Source organism: Anolis carolinensis, chromosome 1, assembly GCF_035594765.1.
Source record: "Anolis carolinensis isolate JA03-04 chromosome 1, rAnoCar3.1.pri, whole genome shotgun sequence".
NCBI lineage: Eukaryota > Metazoa > Chordata > Lepidosauria > Squamata > Dactyloidae > Anolis > Anolis carolinensis.
The window spans coordinates 351543203-351558905 of record NC_085841.1 but is presented as its reverse complement, the minus strand read 5'-3'; the positions used below and the strand labels follow the sequence as shown (position 1 = coordinate 351558905).

The 15703-nt window shown below is 39.0% G+C and overlaps 1 protein-coding gene across 3 annotated transcripts in view; it reads right to left on the bottom strand.

The window, feature by feature from the left end:
• Positions 1-15703, bottom strand: part of kif26a (kinesin family member 26A) — a 212271-nt gene that overhangs the window by 140498 nt on the left and 56070 nt on the right. Inside the window, exon 1 of one of the 3 annotated variants that reach the window (XM_062968539.1) lies at positions 11993-14892. The exons of the other annotated variants lie outside the window; for them this stretch is intronic. The gene's annotated coding sequence lies outside the window, so the exon portion shown is untranslated. Of the gene's footprint in view, positions 1-11992; positions 14893-15703 lie in introns of those variants that run through there. 3 annotated transcript variants of the gene reach the window in all.

The following is a 15703-nucleotide window of genomic DNA, read 5'->3' as shown; positions in this document are numbered from 1 at the left end:
CTCCCACCACCATACCACATTCTTCCCATGGAGGCCCCAGCTGTGAGGTGCAGATTACTTTTATTTTCCCACTCAGCACAAAAAAAACACCTGGCTAATGGATGGGCGTGAAGGAAACACAAGTTACTGTTAGAAACATTAAACGTTACTTAAAGCATTAAGCCAGCCCTGTTAAAGGGTTTTTATGATCCTGCAACAATCCCCACCCTACCCTCCACACATATTCTTCTCACTCTCCCACCCCCACTGAATCTTCACTTTAATAGCCTCTCTTCCATATAAAGTCTTGCAAGGAAGTTACACCCTCTGGTTTTACACAAGGAAGGACTGAAGGTATTAAAAGGCCTCAACCAAATGCTACCAAAGGTGCTATATAAGCAAGGGTGCAGGTGTGTCGGAAACTAGCCACCTTTCAGACAAAAGGGAAAGAAGCAAAACAAGAAGATGGCTCAACAAGGAAAGAGCTCAACATTTAAAAAACAAGTGCAAAGAGATTGCATGGTGGCGGCAGGATGAAAATTCACACTTGCAATTATGTGATGATTGTGCATTAGTGAATGACAATACTGCACAAGTGAACATACAAACATGTGCCAAATATGTAGTTTGCCTCACCAAACTTACAGTTCCAAGGATTTCATGGCATTAAGTCATGGCACTTAAAATGGTGTGAAACTGCATTAATTCTACAATATAGATATATCCTCTGTTTCCACAACTTTCAGTTAAACACAGGCATCACATAATGGCACAAAACATACAACTGAATGCATAAGGGAATTTATCTGTACCTCTGTCACCAAAAAGATTTAGTATTATGCCAAGTTTTTTAACTTTGTGTTTTTAAATACATTACAACTGTACCCATAGGTTTGCTCCTGATACGACAAATAAAAATAACCAAAAAGACACTAGCCTACATTTCTAAAACCACACAAAGGCTTCCATCCAACATTCTTTTTCTTGGGAATTAGACTGACAGACTACAAACTTGGGGAAGGTGTTTTTTAGACTATTAACTCCCAGAATCCCAGCACAGGGGGATTATTCCTCATTAGAGATATACAGGCTCAGAATGCAAGACCGTAACATGATGGACTATTATTTGGGAGTGAGCATTGCTGAACTCAGTAGGATTTACTCCTGAGTGAGCAGAGAGATTGCATTTAAGACACGCAACAGAAGGATTTTGATCACTATATTGGATATAGCACAATGGATAAAGAGAATTCCACATTATCACAGTGCTTTTTGTCTTCAGCCACACAATTACCTAACTGTATTTCCATGCTGCTGCAAATCAGGATGCCCATCAAAATGCACTCCAATGCACAGCCGGCCAAAACGGTTCACACACACGCCCATCTGAACGGCAGGCAGATGTGGTTTTAATATAGGTCCATAAATCTACCACTCTGTGACAGGACTTTCTTTCTCAGTCAGTGCAAAAAGAGAAAACCAGTCATCCATATGACTGATGGGTAGATTTGCTATATTTCAGAAAGAATTGTTGTTACAGCCAGATTTAAATTTGAACTTGGAAAGTTAATCTATGGCACTGTCAGACAGGCTGAAAAGAATGAAAATATTACTTTTTTGAACTACAATTCCCCCAAAACCCCAGCCAAGTTGGTAATCATGCTGGCTATAGGATTCAGGACCATTAGAATGCAATTTTTTCAACCAGGTCAGAATAAATATGAATAGATTTAAAGAAACTGACATTTGTATGTATGACGACCACAACAACAGATGGATTTTGGAAAGAGGTATCCAAAAAGTAACATTTTTCCAAGTTCTAGCTTTGCAGTAATGAGTTACAAATAACAGTGTTACTTGTAACAAGGGATTATGAGTTGGTAACAAAATTACAATTAAAAGCAATGATATATTAGATTGTTACTTGTACAATAAGTAGTTTTAGTTATTTTCAAAAGTTACTTCAAATGTCATTTTAGAGGCATTTTGATTCAAATTTGACATCATTTTCTTAATAAGCTGGAGATTCCTGCCCACCAAAAGGTATCAGAGCGTAATGTAAAAGTTAAAACCAGTGCAACAGGTTAACAGTTGTAATGGGTAGGTGCAAAGGGTTACTCTTTTAACTCTGTAAGCTGTAACTTTTTATTAGTAATCTACCAAGTTTGCCTAAAGGTCCTAAAGGTATGATCTTATAAGCTAAGCAGGGTCAGTCCTGGTTAGTATTTGGGTAGAAGACGGGCAATGGATACCAGGTGATGTTCAGAAGGAAGAACTGGCCAAACCACCCTTAAGCATTCCTTGCTTTAGAAAACTGTATGAAAATCATGGTGGCATCATATGTTGACAGATGGCTTAAAGACACAGGATTTTCCATTTCTGATGCAGCACTGTTAGCTAACTCCTTTTGCTTATAAAACTTGAGGTGTCCCCACCTCCCTATCAAAGACATAAAACACCAAATAAGACAAATGCAAGATAAAAGCTTCAACTGGGATAAAAACAATGCAATCAAAAATAAAACAAACAGTAAAAAAATGTTTTTAAGGCTGCTGGCACTGTCATAAACAAGGTCATGTTGTCAACACTTAAATCCCACAGATACTAATGGCACATAGTAAAAAAAAAAACCTCTGCACTGGAATCCGTTGTACTTTAAAATAGTCAACTGAGTGGCTAGATTGCACAATCTGTTTGTCCTTTTAAATTCAGGATGGGCATACTTTAGTACCTTTAGATGTTAAATGTTAGCAGGATTCTACATATAACAGCATTGGTTACGATTTTTTCAAAAAAAAATCCTCTCATCCTCTCAGGTTAAGATTAGAAAAAGCTCTCCTCTCTGTGATACTAAAATGTGTGCTCTATTGACAAACTCTAGGATGCATATTTTAATTGGATCGCCAAAAAGCAAGGTAACAAATTGCCAAAGAAAATTCAGTTGACAACTCCAGTATGGAAGCAGCAGCACCAAAAGGTCTTAAAGCAGACATCTGGACCACCAGGCAAGATGACCAAGTTAGGGGTGACAAATTGACAGATCTTTAAGACACAATAGCAGCACCATCTTCTTGAAGTCAAACTACTCCCAAGTGAGATTTCCCAAGGAGGTACCTGGAGCAAGCTGATTTGATCGCCTTCTTGGCCCTTTTAGAATTTAGGTGAGAAAGAAGAGAACTGACTTGCCACTAGAAAGGGCCCCGGGGCTGCAATTTTACACAACTGACAGGAAAGTGCCAAACTCCATATTGTGTTAAAACCTTTATTAGGTAAACCAAAGAGACAAAAAGATATCTCTTTTTTGCTGTCCTAATGAACATGTTATTGCAATATAGATATTGGAACTTCTTATATACTCAGCACAGCTGTTCTTGTGTTCATATCACAGAAGAATGAAATAAGGAGGAAACTCTTTTAAGACATTTGTTTGGTCAAGGTGATATCAAAAGCTTTGTTCTTCTCATTATTTTTCCATCATGTCAGATTCAACTGGGTCTTGGAAGCTCAGGGCCATGTCTTCCCTGCAGTGGTTCTCGACCTTTGGTCCTCTAGATGTTCAGGACTTTTATTGGTATGCCATCTGTTCCTGCTGATTTCTTTCTCCCAAGTGACTTGGGAGCTTCTCACACTTTCAAAAACTGTAGATTCATTGTCAAAAGTTTCTTCTTTCAATGGATTTGTCATGACTGCTTCTATCATGTTAATATTTTGCCCTTATCAAATATTGCATTCACCTTGTATATAGCATCCTTATTCTTAGCTTTAAATTTTGGTTTGATTTTTCAGGTCTTGTGAAAAAAGTCTCTGGAAGTCTCTTTCCACTTCTTTGCCTTGAGTCTTATAATACTTTTTGTACAAACTTCTGAACAACTGTATTCAGTATTCAGTTGCATTCTGACCCTATTTCTGTCACTATTTGCTTTTGCTTCTCATCTATCCTTAACTATCTGAAAAGTTTTGTTTGTCATTCAGTAAATCAAACTTGTTTTCAGCTACTAAGAGTGAGGTTTTTTGTTTGTTTGTTGCATTCTTTTTGGACAATATCCATAGTTTGGTTTAAGGGTCTTATGTTTCCTAATCAAGTAGGTTTGGTGATGCAAATCTATTCTTTACAGGGTTTTAAAATTACACAGGGATGTTCTTTTGATTCTTTTTTTAGCACCACGATTATGTTAGTGTACTTCTTTAGCTTTATTCTGACTTTTGATATTAGCTCATGCTCTGTGCCAAAATCCACTCCTGGTCTTGTTCTTCCAGAAAGAAAGGAGCTTCTCTATCTTTTATGTCCAATTATGTAGGCTATTGTTTTATAATACCAATCTAATAAAATCCACATATGAGGTCACCTCTACAGTAGCCTAAAAAATATGTCTGCAATGAACAAACTACTGGTTTTACAGAATTCAGTCACCTTCCTACCATTTCCTCTTTTCGCAGTTGGTCGATGAGAATCTTCTGACTTGGAATCCCACTCTCAAGCACTATCGCTTGCATTTTTAACTGTTTCATCATCAAAGTTTTCAAAGTTACAGACATTAAAGAGTGGTTTCTCATTGCCTTATTCCACACAGTACTAGAAAAAGTTAGTTTAAATGATCTTGTCATTGTCTCAGATTTTCCACCAATAATATCTGCTACTACTGTTGTACTGTAGTTGTTTCATATAAGCATTCTGGCTCCTCAGCAAAAAAAATTAGTTTGGGAGACTGTATCAGTAGTAGTGATATCATCAGCCTTTTTTCCCTGCAGCAATACGCAGACCACCCACACAGAAAACTAGTGAATATATGCCAAACTCCAAAATGCTTCAAATCCTGAAATTGTCCACATGGGTCACTGAGAGGGACACCTTTGCTTTTTGATGGTTCAGTTTATACAAACTTTGTTTCATACAAAAATTATTTAAAAATACTTGTGTATAAAATTACCTTAAGGTATCTATGAAACTTAAATGAATTTCATGTTTAGACTGGCATTCTATCTCCAAGATTTCTCATTTCATATCTATATGCAAATGCAGGTATTCCATATCCAAATACATTCAAAATCCAAAATGCCTCTGATCCCAAGCATTTCAGATAACAAATACTCAACCTGTACATACATATACTTTTAAAATTAAAATTTTTATCAAAGCTAGTCTAGCATAACATGACTAGACCAAGTTTTGTATAATCTGTAACTTTCCAAGCCATATGCACTCCATCAGCAACATATGGAGTAAACGTCACAGCATGATAAGATTCCGGCCCCTTCCACACAGCTGTATAAAATCCGCATTGAACTGGATTATCTGGCAATGTGGACTCAGAACCCTTCCACACAGTCATATAATCCAGAATATCAAGGCAGATAATCCTCAATATCTGCTTTGAATTGAGTTATCTGAGTTCACACTGCCATATAATCCAGTTGAAAGCAGATATTGTAAATTATCTGCCTTGATATTCTGTGTTATATGGCTGTGTGGATGGGCCCTCCAAGTTTGCCCTCATACAGGCAGTCCCAAAGTTACGAACAAGATAGGTTCTGTAGCTTTGTTCCAGAAAAGGTACAATTTTAAATGTGTCTTCAGATAGATAGATATAGATTTGTAGATATAGAAGCTTTGGATAGCTTAGGGAGGGGTTAATACACCTGTAGTGTTTGTTTTCTCTGTTCAGAAGATTTCACCTCACTTTCTGTCCCTGTGATAATTGTATTTTGAAAAATTTGACTTGTGGAAATAAGGATTGAGGATAAAGCTTCAGTGGAGACACCTTTTCCCCATGATAGTTATTCTAGGAGTGATTTTTCCTTACTGTTGTTTCACCCTGTTCTTAACTATGAGTCGTTTGTAAATCAGATGTTTGTAGCTCTAAGACTTCCTGTACTGTAAAAACTGAGAGACTATTAAGAAAAACATAAACAATGAATTGGAAGGAAGATTCTGTGTACAATTTATCAAGTAAACAGATTTTTTTGTCCTTCTGTTCTGCCTGTGAGCATCACAGAGTTGGCTACTATGAGAAAAGAATGCTTGATTAGGAAGACTTGGTTATGGCCCATAATGGCTCCTCTTATGAGAATGTAAGGCAGCAAGACATTTCTTTTAGTATGTCAAGAACTGTGCTCCTTTGTCAAAATAGCATAAGTACTGTTAAAAAAGACTTCAGGATCCATGTCTGTGCCCTATTATCCCATAGCATGGTAAGTTGAAATAAAGCGGGGAGGAAATGAAGACACACACAGTTCTTTTTTCTTCCATAAACCTGTGGGGCTCCTCTGTGACTAACCGCTGCTGTAGAATTCAGGATGATACAGCGCAACTCCATGCACAGCATGACTGTGAATGAAGATGCAAATACATAAAAACAATAACTGCACTAAATAAAGCAGATTTTTTAAAAAAAAAATGTAATACAACCCTGACTGCAAATAAATGTGCACATTTATTCAAACAATTGGAAAATTATGAAACCATGGAAACACTAGGGAATGTATCATCGCAGTCCCAGGATTTTCTGCAGAACTTCATTGCTCTGGGCAAGTTAAGTCAGAAGTGGTGATAGAACTCCCTCTCTGTTTCCTGTCCAAAAAATAAATCAAATTTATGAGAAACAAATAGGAAGAACTGTCTACAAATAATTTAAATCCTATTGATCTCTATGAACCTAAACAGCAATTGATATCCCTCTGGACCTATGAGTTCTCTGGGTTTGGTACTAGACTGGTCCATTGAAGTCTGCTCCAGGATCCTGCAAAATATGTGGGTGTTTAAGTCCCATCACATATAATGTCATAGTAAAGTGATTTCTCTTACATAAAATAGCAACATTTGGGGGGTTTGGATTTGTAAAACTATTTTCAAGCCATAGGTGATTGAATCTATGGATGTAGAATCTGTAGATACAGGTAGCTCACTACAGGTGGATCTACATTGTAGAATTAATGCAGTTTGACACCAATTTAATTGCCATGATGTAATGCTATGGAATCCTGGGATTTGCAGTTTGGTGAATCACCAGCACTCTTTGGCAAAGAAAGCTGAAACTGTAACTCGCATGATTCCATAGCATCGCACCCTGGCAGTTAAAGTGGGATCAAACTGCATTAATTCTACAGTGCAGATGCACCCTGTATTGCACAACCCTAAGTGTAGTCACTTAAATCCTTAAAACATTAAACTTTTTGGAAAACTAAATTTATTTCTTTAGATTTTTTAGAGGAACGCAAGTGTATTTTTTCTCCGCAATTGCTTAGGAATTTGCACACTACCTCTACAGAATATCAATGCTAAATAACTTTTTTGATTTAATTGATTTAATTATCCTTCTAGGTTTATGCTGGACTGCTTATAAATTCTTTTTTTTTACCTAATATAACATAGTGTAAGTATCCATGAGCACCTTCTGTATTGATAGACACTTTGAAAGACACAGCCTGCTTCCCGCTATCTCTTCCTTGACAGAAAACAGAGTAGAGCGATCTGCAATACCAGAGGCAATCCAGGGCAATCAGGGAAAGAGGAGGATTAATGGTTTGCTTTTTAAAAAAAGATTACCAAATGCATCACACAAGTGGCATCAAAAGGCATTTGCCAATTTTCCCAAGAGAGCAAGAATATGAGTTATGTGTCTAAAAGTGAGCGACGCTATAAATTCATGCCAGTCACTGCTTTAGAAAGATCCAGTAAATGCATGGGTGGGGGATTTAAAAGCCACAAAGATATGTATACAGGATGAACTGGCATTAGAAACCAAAGATATATAAAGTCAGTGTTATTTCTGTTGCAATAGAGTTCTGTATTCAGCCATTGTCTATAGAAACCCCAAGAAGCCCTCAGGATTTCCTAGGGTGCAAGGACAGTTATTGCAGAACTCTGGCTATAGCTAATCGCTTTTATATTAAGTCTTATATTAACTGCAAGCATCACATAGGAACACATCCAAAATGCCTCTACATTCAAGCATCACAACAAAGACAGTAAGCAATCAACAAAGCAGAATTCAATACAATCTTGTAAGAGAATCTGGAGTTGTCCCAAAGACAAGCTCAAAACTAATGTTCCACTGTATTCCATCTGCACCAACAAAACTGTGTCAACATCAAGATTTTGGTTGGATAGACTCAAATAGGGAAATTATGGCCATAAATCTGCAAGATCTGAGCAGGGCTATTTTTTTTTTTCAGGTATCAGGAGCGACTTGAGAAACTGCAAGTTGCTTCAGGCTTGAGAAAATTGGCTGTCTGCAAGGACGTTGCCCAGGAAATGCCTGGATTGTTTTGAATTGTATGTTCTTGTTTTATTATGTTTATTATTTTTATTATATCCATGTTGTATGGTCAATTGAATGTTTTGTTTTATGTTGGAAACAACCCTGAGTCCTCCTGAGGAGATAGGGTGGTACATAAATAAAACTTTATTATTATTATTATTATTATTATTATTATTATTATTATTATTATTATTTTATGACACAGCAAACAAGATAGTTATGCTGGATTTCATATCATTAATAGTTGTTATTATTATTATTATTATTATTATTATTATGTTTGATGTTTTATCATCCTTTGGGAGGTTTCTCTCATGTCCCAGCATGGGGAGCTGGAGCTGACAGAGGGAGCTCACCCACTCTCTCTGGATTTGAACCGCCAACCTGTCAGTCAGCAGTCCTGCCAGCACAAGGGTTTAATCCATTGCGCCAACAGCAGAGCTGTTGCGCATAAGGGTGTCTCACAGTTCTCCCATTTATATGTCTTCAGAAGTTAACATGTACTTGACGGCAAAAAACAACATAAATCCAATCATAAAACATTACTCTTTCCAGAGATCTTGTACTTGTAATCTGAGCAAATCCAAGTTTGCTTCTCCTCCTCCTTGAAATCCAAGGCAAACCAAAATGGGATCAAAACCTTCATATGGGTTCACCATTTTCTCAACAATGTCATCGCTCACAGCCTGCCTATGAAATGTGCTTTGTTTTGCTGCTGTTCTTCTTTCTCTTCTTTTTCTTTTCTTTTTTTTAACTGTCAAACTGGCAATTCAACACCGGTGTGTTGTGTTTAAGTTACTCAAAAGCTTCCCAAAGGCTTTCAAGTACTTTGGTGGTCTCCTGTAAAGTTTTGAAGTTCTACGTCTGGATTGTAAAAAAAAAAAAAAAGGAGGAGGGAAACAGGGAGGGGAAAAACACACACACTGAGCCCTACTACTGGAATGTGAACTGTGCTGGAAGCAGGAAATGAGAACCAAGTGGTATCTTTACATCTCGGAGGCCTGTCAGTAGCTTGATTGGTATAACATCCTTTCCTCTTATCTGGCTGTCGAGTTCCCCTTCTGATGACTCCTCTTGTAACCTCAAGCCACGCTGGGGGTTGAGGTGGGGAAAGGGGGGCTAATCTTCCCAAATGGTACCCCACCCACCCACTCACTCACTCACTCAGCAGCCAGGGAATTTCAACAAGCCATTGTAAAGTTTATTTAGGGGAAGGAAAACAAAATCGAGGCAGTGGCTGTGGTTTTCCAAGTAATTAAAAAGACACAAAGCCCAGAACCCCGACGAGAGATCAGTTATCATGTCGAAATGCAAAGCAAAACTACAGAAACTAAGACAACTAAGAAAAAAGTAATTACCACCAAAAAAATATTACTTTCATCTCTTTTCTTTACGACCTAATTAAACAGATATTTTATTTTGCATTCGCAAAAATGTTACCCCCTCCTTTAATGTGAATCAATGTTCACATTTTTGTGTGTTCTGTAAACCACACACCCAAACTAGTCAGTAATTTTATGGGTTTTAATTTGTACCTTTATTGTAGGTTTTAAGTAATTTTTGCATTATTCTCCCCTTCCCCTATCTCATGACTTACTGCAACATTTTACATAGCTGGCTCCAAACACACAGAGAGAGAGAGATAGTTCTTGCTGCAGAGAATTTTTTTCTGCAACATCCATTTATACTACTTTATCTATATCACAGCACTGTCATTTATGGCATAACCATTCGGAAAAATAATCATAAAGCCATCTCTGCATTTAAACCTAGCCTGCTGTGTTTCCAAATGCTTCCCTGCAAATTTGCATTTTAGTAAAGTTCTCTGAGACAGTTCTCTCAGGAGGCAGAATTTTAAATAAGTCAGGATTTCCTACTTAAAGTTGCTTTCTTTTGCAAGGCTGGGCAGGGGGCACAGCTGGTTTGCTTCAATGCTGTAAGGTAAAGGCAAAGGTGACATTAAGTCAAGTCATGTCCAACTCTGGGTGTTGGTGCTCATCTCCATTTCTAAGCCGAAGAGCCGGCATTGTCCGTAGACGCCTCCAAGGTCATGTGGCTGGCATGACTGCATGGAACACCATTACCTTCCCGCCTATTGATCTACTCACATTTTGCATGTTTCGAACTGCTAGGCTGGCAGCAAGTTCAGCAGCTCAGCGGTTTCAAACTTTCGGTCAGCAAGTTCAGCAGCTCAACGGTTTAACCCGCTGTGCCACCGAGGGCTCCTCAAATGCAGTAACAACACCACAAATGCTATCACAAAACAGAAGCATCACTTTTGGACTGGAATTCACAGAAACAATGGCCATGCAAGCTGGGGTTTCAGAGAATTGTAATCTCAAAATGATGCACTATACATCCACAGCAAGGTCTGTTAAAAAGCAGAATTTATTTGGTCATGGTCACTTCTATTCCAGAGGTTAGAAACCCTATTTTTTTGGAGTACAAATTCTACAACATCCCATGTACTACAACTTCCAGAATCCCTCCAGCTAACATGGCCACTGGAAGACATATTTTTAAAGGAAACAGATACTATCAGATTCTGGAAAATAAGCAGAGTCACTCCTTGTCAGTTCCTGGATGGGAGACCAGCAATTAATACCAGTTGTTGTAGGCTACATTTCAGAGGAAGGAAGGAAGTATAGGCACCTCCAAGAAGGGCTAGGACCAATTCTGCTTGAAAACCTAGGGTCCATTCACAGTTTTAATAATTTGACCTCTCTGACTCAAAATATGGCAACGTTTTCAGAGTTTCCACTTGATTTTTCTAAAATGTTCCTGGAGAAACCTTGTTTTGAAGTATTGTGGAAAACCAAAATGTTTGTACAGAGTTTTTTTATCATGTCAGAAGTGACTTGAGAACATACTGCAAGTTGCTTATGTTATGTGAGAATTGGCCGTCTACAGGGATGTTGCCCAGGGGACACTCAGATGTATTAGCTGGGAACTAATGAACTCAGTTAGCATTGACATGGATCGGATTAAGGCTTTTGCACAAGGTCTGATGGATGATTGGTATATATATTTGGTGTTGCGTTGTTTTAAATTTTTATATATTGTATTTTACTATGTTATTTAATTATTTTAACTGTTTTATTCTTATTTTATTGTATTATGATGTACTGGTAGTGATCCTACCAGTTGTGTAAGCCTCCCTGAGTCCCCTCGGGGAGAAGGGCGGGGTAGAAATATTGGAAATAAATAAATAAATAAATAAAAGCTTCTCTCATGTCCCTGCAAGCTAGAGCTGACAAACGGAAGCTCACCCCATCTCGCGGATTCGAACCAGCAACCTTCAGGTCAGCAAACCGACCTTCAGGTCAAAAGTTCAGCCAGCACAAGGGTTCTACTCATTGCACCACCGTGGCTCCTGTTTGTACAGATGGGACATCCCTTATCCAGAAATACAAACGCGAAATTGTCCACACTTTTACTAATAATAATTTTTTGTATGAGACACAAGTATTTTAAGTTAGGTCATTTGTGTCTCGGACACAAAATCATTTAAAAAATCTTGTATATAAAATTACCTTTAGGTTATGTGGATAAGGCAGATAGGAAGCATAAATAAATTGCATGTTTATACTTGGTCCTATCTCCAAGATATCTTATGTTCCTAAATGCAAATGTGTGTACTCCAAAATCCAAACCAAAACAAATCCACAAACCACTACACCCTTGAATAAGGGATACCCAGCCTGATCACCCAATGCCACGTAAACCCACAGAAACCCACCAAAAGAGACACTTACCAGAGCACAATCCACTAGGTTCCTAACAAATCCAGAGCCAGCTTTGCCTCTGCTGTCATGCCTCTCACCAGACTGGGAAATGACCCAGGGACGTTGTCAATTCTATAAGAAACTGAATCACGAAGCCTCTAAGTGGCAGAGGTGGCTAACCCTTACCTAGAAGGCAGCTCTCTTATTTTCTCTGTTTAAGTAAATATAACCTCCTCTGATGGTTAATGGGCCCCCACTCCTGCTGTGCACACATGTAAGTCCCGAGGCAGCCCTCTCCTTTGCCTTTCCACCATCAAAAAAACAGCAGCATGAACAGGAAACTCAAAAGCCCCAAAGAAAGCTGAAGCTCATTTCCTAAATTAGTTCCATTCACAGAACTCTGAGGGGTCCCACCCCCCATACAAACACACCTCAAAGGGCAAAAGGTATTAATATGCTGTTCACATGCCCATTTTATGACTTCCTGTAATAAATGAAACCCTCAAATGACACAAAGGGGAAGAAACTACACAGATCCAGAGCTGACCCCCTTCATTTTCTGTTCCTGCTGCAAGCTGTAAAAAGTCATTCAAAATACAAAGAATTATATCTCTCTAACCTCATTGCGTTCCTCGTGAATTCTGGGATGCACGCATGCATTCTAGATGCATGTCACTTACCTGCTTCCCAGGGTGCTAATTTTATGTCATTTGCACACATCTAGCATGCTAATTTCACTGTCAGTTTGATAGACTTGAGAATTCTTTCTGCATTAAAAAGGCTGAAAATCTCATCATGAACACTACATAATTGGAACAGCATCATTCCCCCACCACTGTCTTTGCCTTGCATGATTTTGAGTTACCATCTCTGCCTGAAAAATGTGTATTTTAAATTTTGCATCTAGAAGTTTGAGCCTTTCAGGCTGGCATAATCAAGGTAATCACAATATGGAATTTGGGACAAGGGGTGATTTACACTGCAAAAAAATTTCCATGTGATGCCTAACAAATAAAATCATTTCCTGGTGATCCACCTTTTCTTAGGCCCCTTCTACACTGCCATATAAAATCCAGATTATCATATTTGAACTGGATTGTATGGCAGTGTAAACACAGTATAGACTTAGACATCCAGACATCATTTTGGTCTGTTTGGCATCATTTTGGCCTATTGGGGTGGTTTTTTTGTTCGGTTTGTGGAGCTAAGAAGACGTTAAGGGAACTAAACCATAGCATTTCTGGGTGGCTTTGAATTATTATGGCCACTTTGGGGATTTGGTGGGCTTTTGGACTGTCCCATTAAAAGCACTTAGGCTCATACACTGCCATATAATCCAAATTATCAAAGTAGCTAATCTACATTATCTGCTTTGAATATGAGTCTACACTGCCATATAGGAAAAGGTAAAAGGTTTCCCCTGACACAAGTCCAGTCGTGTCCGGCTCTGGGGTGTGGTGCTCATCTCCATTCCTAAGATGAAGAGCCGGAGTCTGTAGACGCCTCCAAGATCATGTGGCCGGCATGAGCGTCGTTACCTTCCCACTGGAGTGGTACCTATTTATCTACTCATATTTGCATGTTTTCGAACTGCGAGGTTGGCAGAAGCTAGGGCTAGCAGCTGGAGCTCACCCCGCTCCCCAGATTCAAACTGCTAACATTTCAGACAGCAAGTTCAGCATCTTAGTGATTTAATCCGCTGCGCCACTGGTGGCTCCACATTGCCATATAATCCCTTTCATGGCAGATAAGAGGCCATAGTAGATCCCACAGTTCCATGCAGCTCTCTGGCCCATCTTTGACTACTTCTCACTTAACAATACTTCAGCAAATCATTATATACATTTTCCCTAAAAGTATCTTCCCAAATTCTGTACTTGGGGTGAGAAGGCTCTCTGCATCAGCTGGATCTTGGAGTGGTCCAAGCCACTGTACCATGGGCCCTCTTGCTGTTGAGCTGCGTATTGCCTTCAATATCATCTATTAAATAGAGGCTTTAAAAAAGGATTTGGCTGCCAGCCGAAGAGTTTCCAAAACAAATGGAAAAGTCACTGACTGGGAAGTACTGATCACAATGAGCCCTACGCCCTGGAATGAGGAAAATGAACCCATTTGGTATTATCTGTCTCCTCCCTGGGGTGCTACTCTCACTGCTGGAGTTTGTGGCATCTCCACGAAGAATTTGCAGAGTAAACACATAGCTCAGCTTGACCCAGAGATATTTTGGTAGATGTTCACAAGCTGGAGGGAGGAGGGGGGTAGATAACCTTTCCAAAAAAGCACATTTTCCATCACTGCCAGTATCTTTCTTTACTCAGTCCATGCACAACACACAGAGCAGGTGGTATGACCAATCGAAATGGCAATACACACACACACACAACCCACTAAGGAAGAAACTGGCTAACAAGGCCTTTTAGTTACTACAAATTCATTAATTTTATGGTGTTAATAAAAAATCTTTTGCTCTTCAAAACGCAATTATGATATTAGAAACTGCTGACAATGTTGCATTCCAATAAAACTACATATGTCCTGAATGTCCTGGGCATCTTCTCTCACCAATAAAGGAAGTCAGCAACTGCAGTGGTTCATGGCTTAGATCAGGGATGTCAAACTCATTTTCATCGAGAGCCACACCAGCCTTGTGATTGCCTTCAAAGGGCTGCTGAATCCATGGAGGGCTTACTATCATTTTTTACATGGTGGTTGGAACTCTTTCGTTTTTATCCAATTTGGGTCCCCAGATGTTATCCCATCACTTTTTGATTATCCACCATGTAGACTAGGGATAATGGAAATTACCAGCCAACAGCACTTGTGATTTTGAGGTTGGGGACAGATTGAAGGACATTTTAACATCAGATATCATATTCACATGCCTTGTATTTGAATTCAAATCCCACTCTCCTGACAAAACAGAACAAACTACAACCTTCTAGATCAATGGTTCTCAACCTATGGGTCTCCAGGTGTTTTGGCCTATGGCTCCCAAAAATCCCAGCCAGTTTACCAGCTGTTAGGTTGAAGGCCTAAACATCTGGGGACCCACAGGTTGAGAACCACTGTTCTAGATGTTATTGTATCACAACACCATCAGCTCTAGTGATGATGTCTTGTGATGAGGAGTAAAGGAGTTCTAGTCCATCATCTGGAGGGTCACATAAAATAACAGATTTGGCCCACGGGACTTGAGTTTGCATATAGACTTTAGATGCTAGGGCAGTGAATCTACACCAAGTTTTAGTATAACCTTTAAAGGAATCATCTGAGGCCCCTTCTACACTGCCATATAAAATCCATATTATCAGCTTTGAACTGGATTACATGGCAGCATAGACTCATATAATCCAGTTCAGAGTAGATAATCTGATTTGATAATCTGGAATATGGCATTGCAGAAGGGGCCTAGGACTTGGAGCAATGGGTTCAAATTACAGGAAACAAGATTCCACTTGAACACTAGGAAGAACTTCCTGACTGTGGGAGCTGTTCAACAGGGGAACTCACTGCCTTGGAGTACGGTGAAAGCTCCTTTTTGGAGGCCTTTAAACAGAGGCTGCATGGCCATTTGTCAGGGGTACTTCGTGCTTTTCCTGCATGGCAGGGGGTTGGATTAGATGAGACATGCAATCTCTTCCAACTTTATAAATCTGCAAATCAAAATAGCTCTGTCAACAAACAACAACAATAAAGCACTACTGCGTTCATCAGAGTCACCTCCCAGGTAAATGTGCAAAA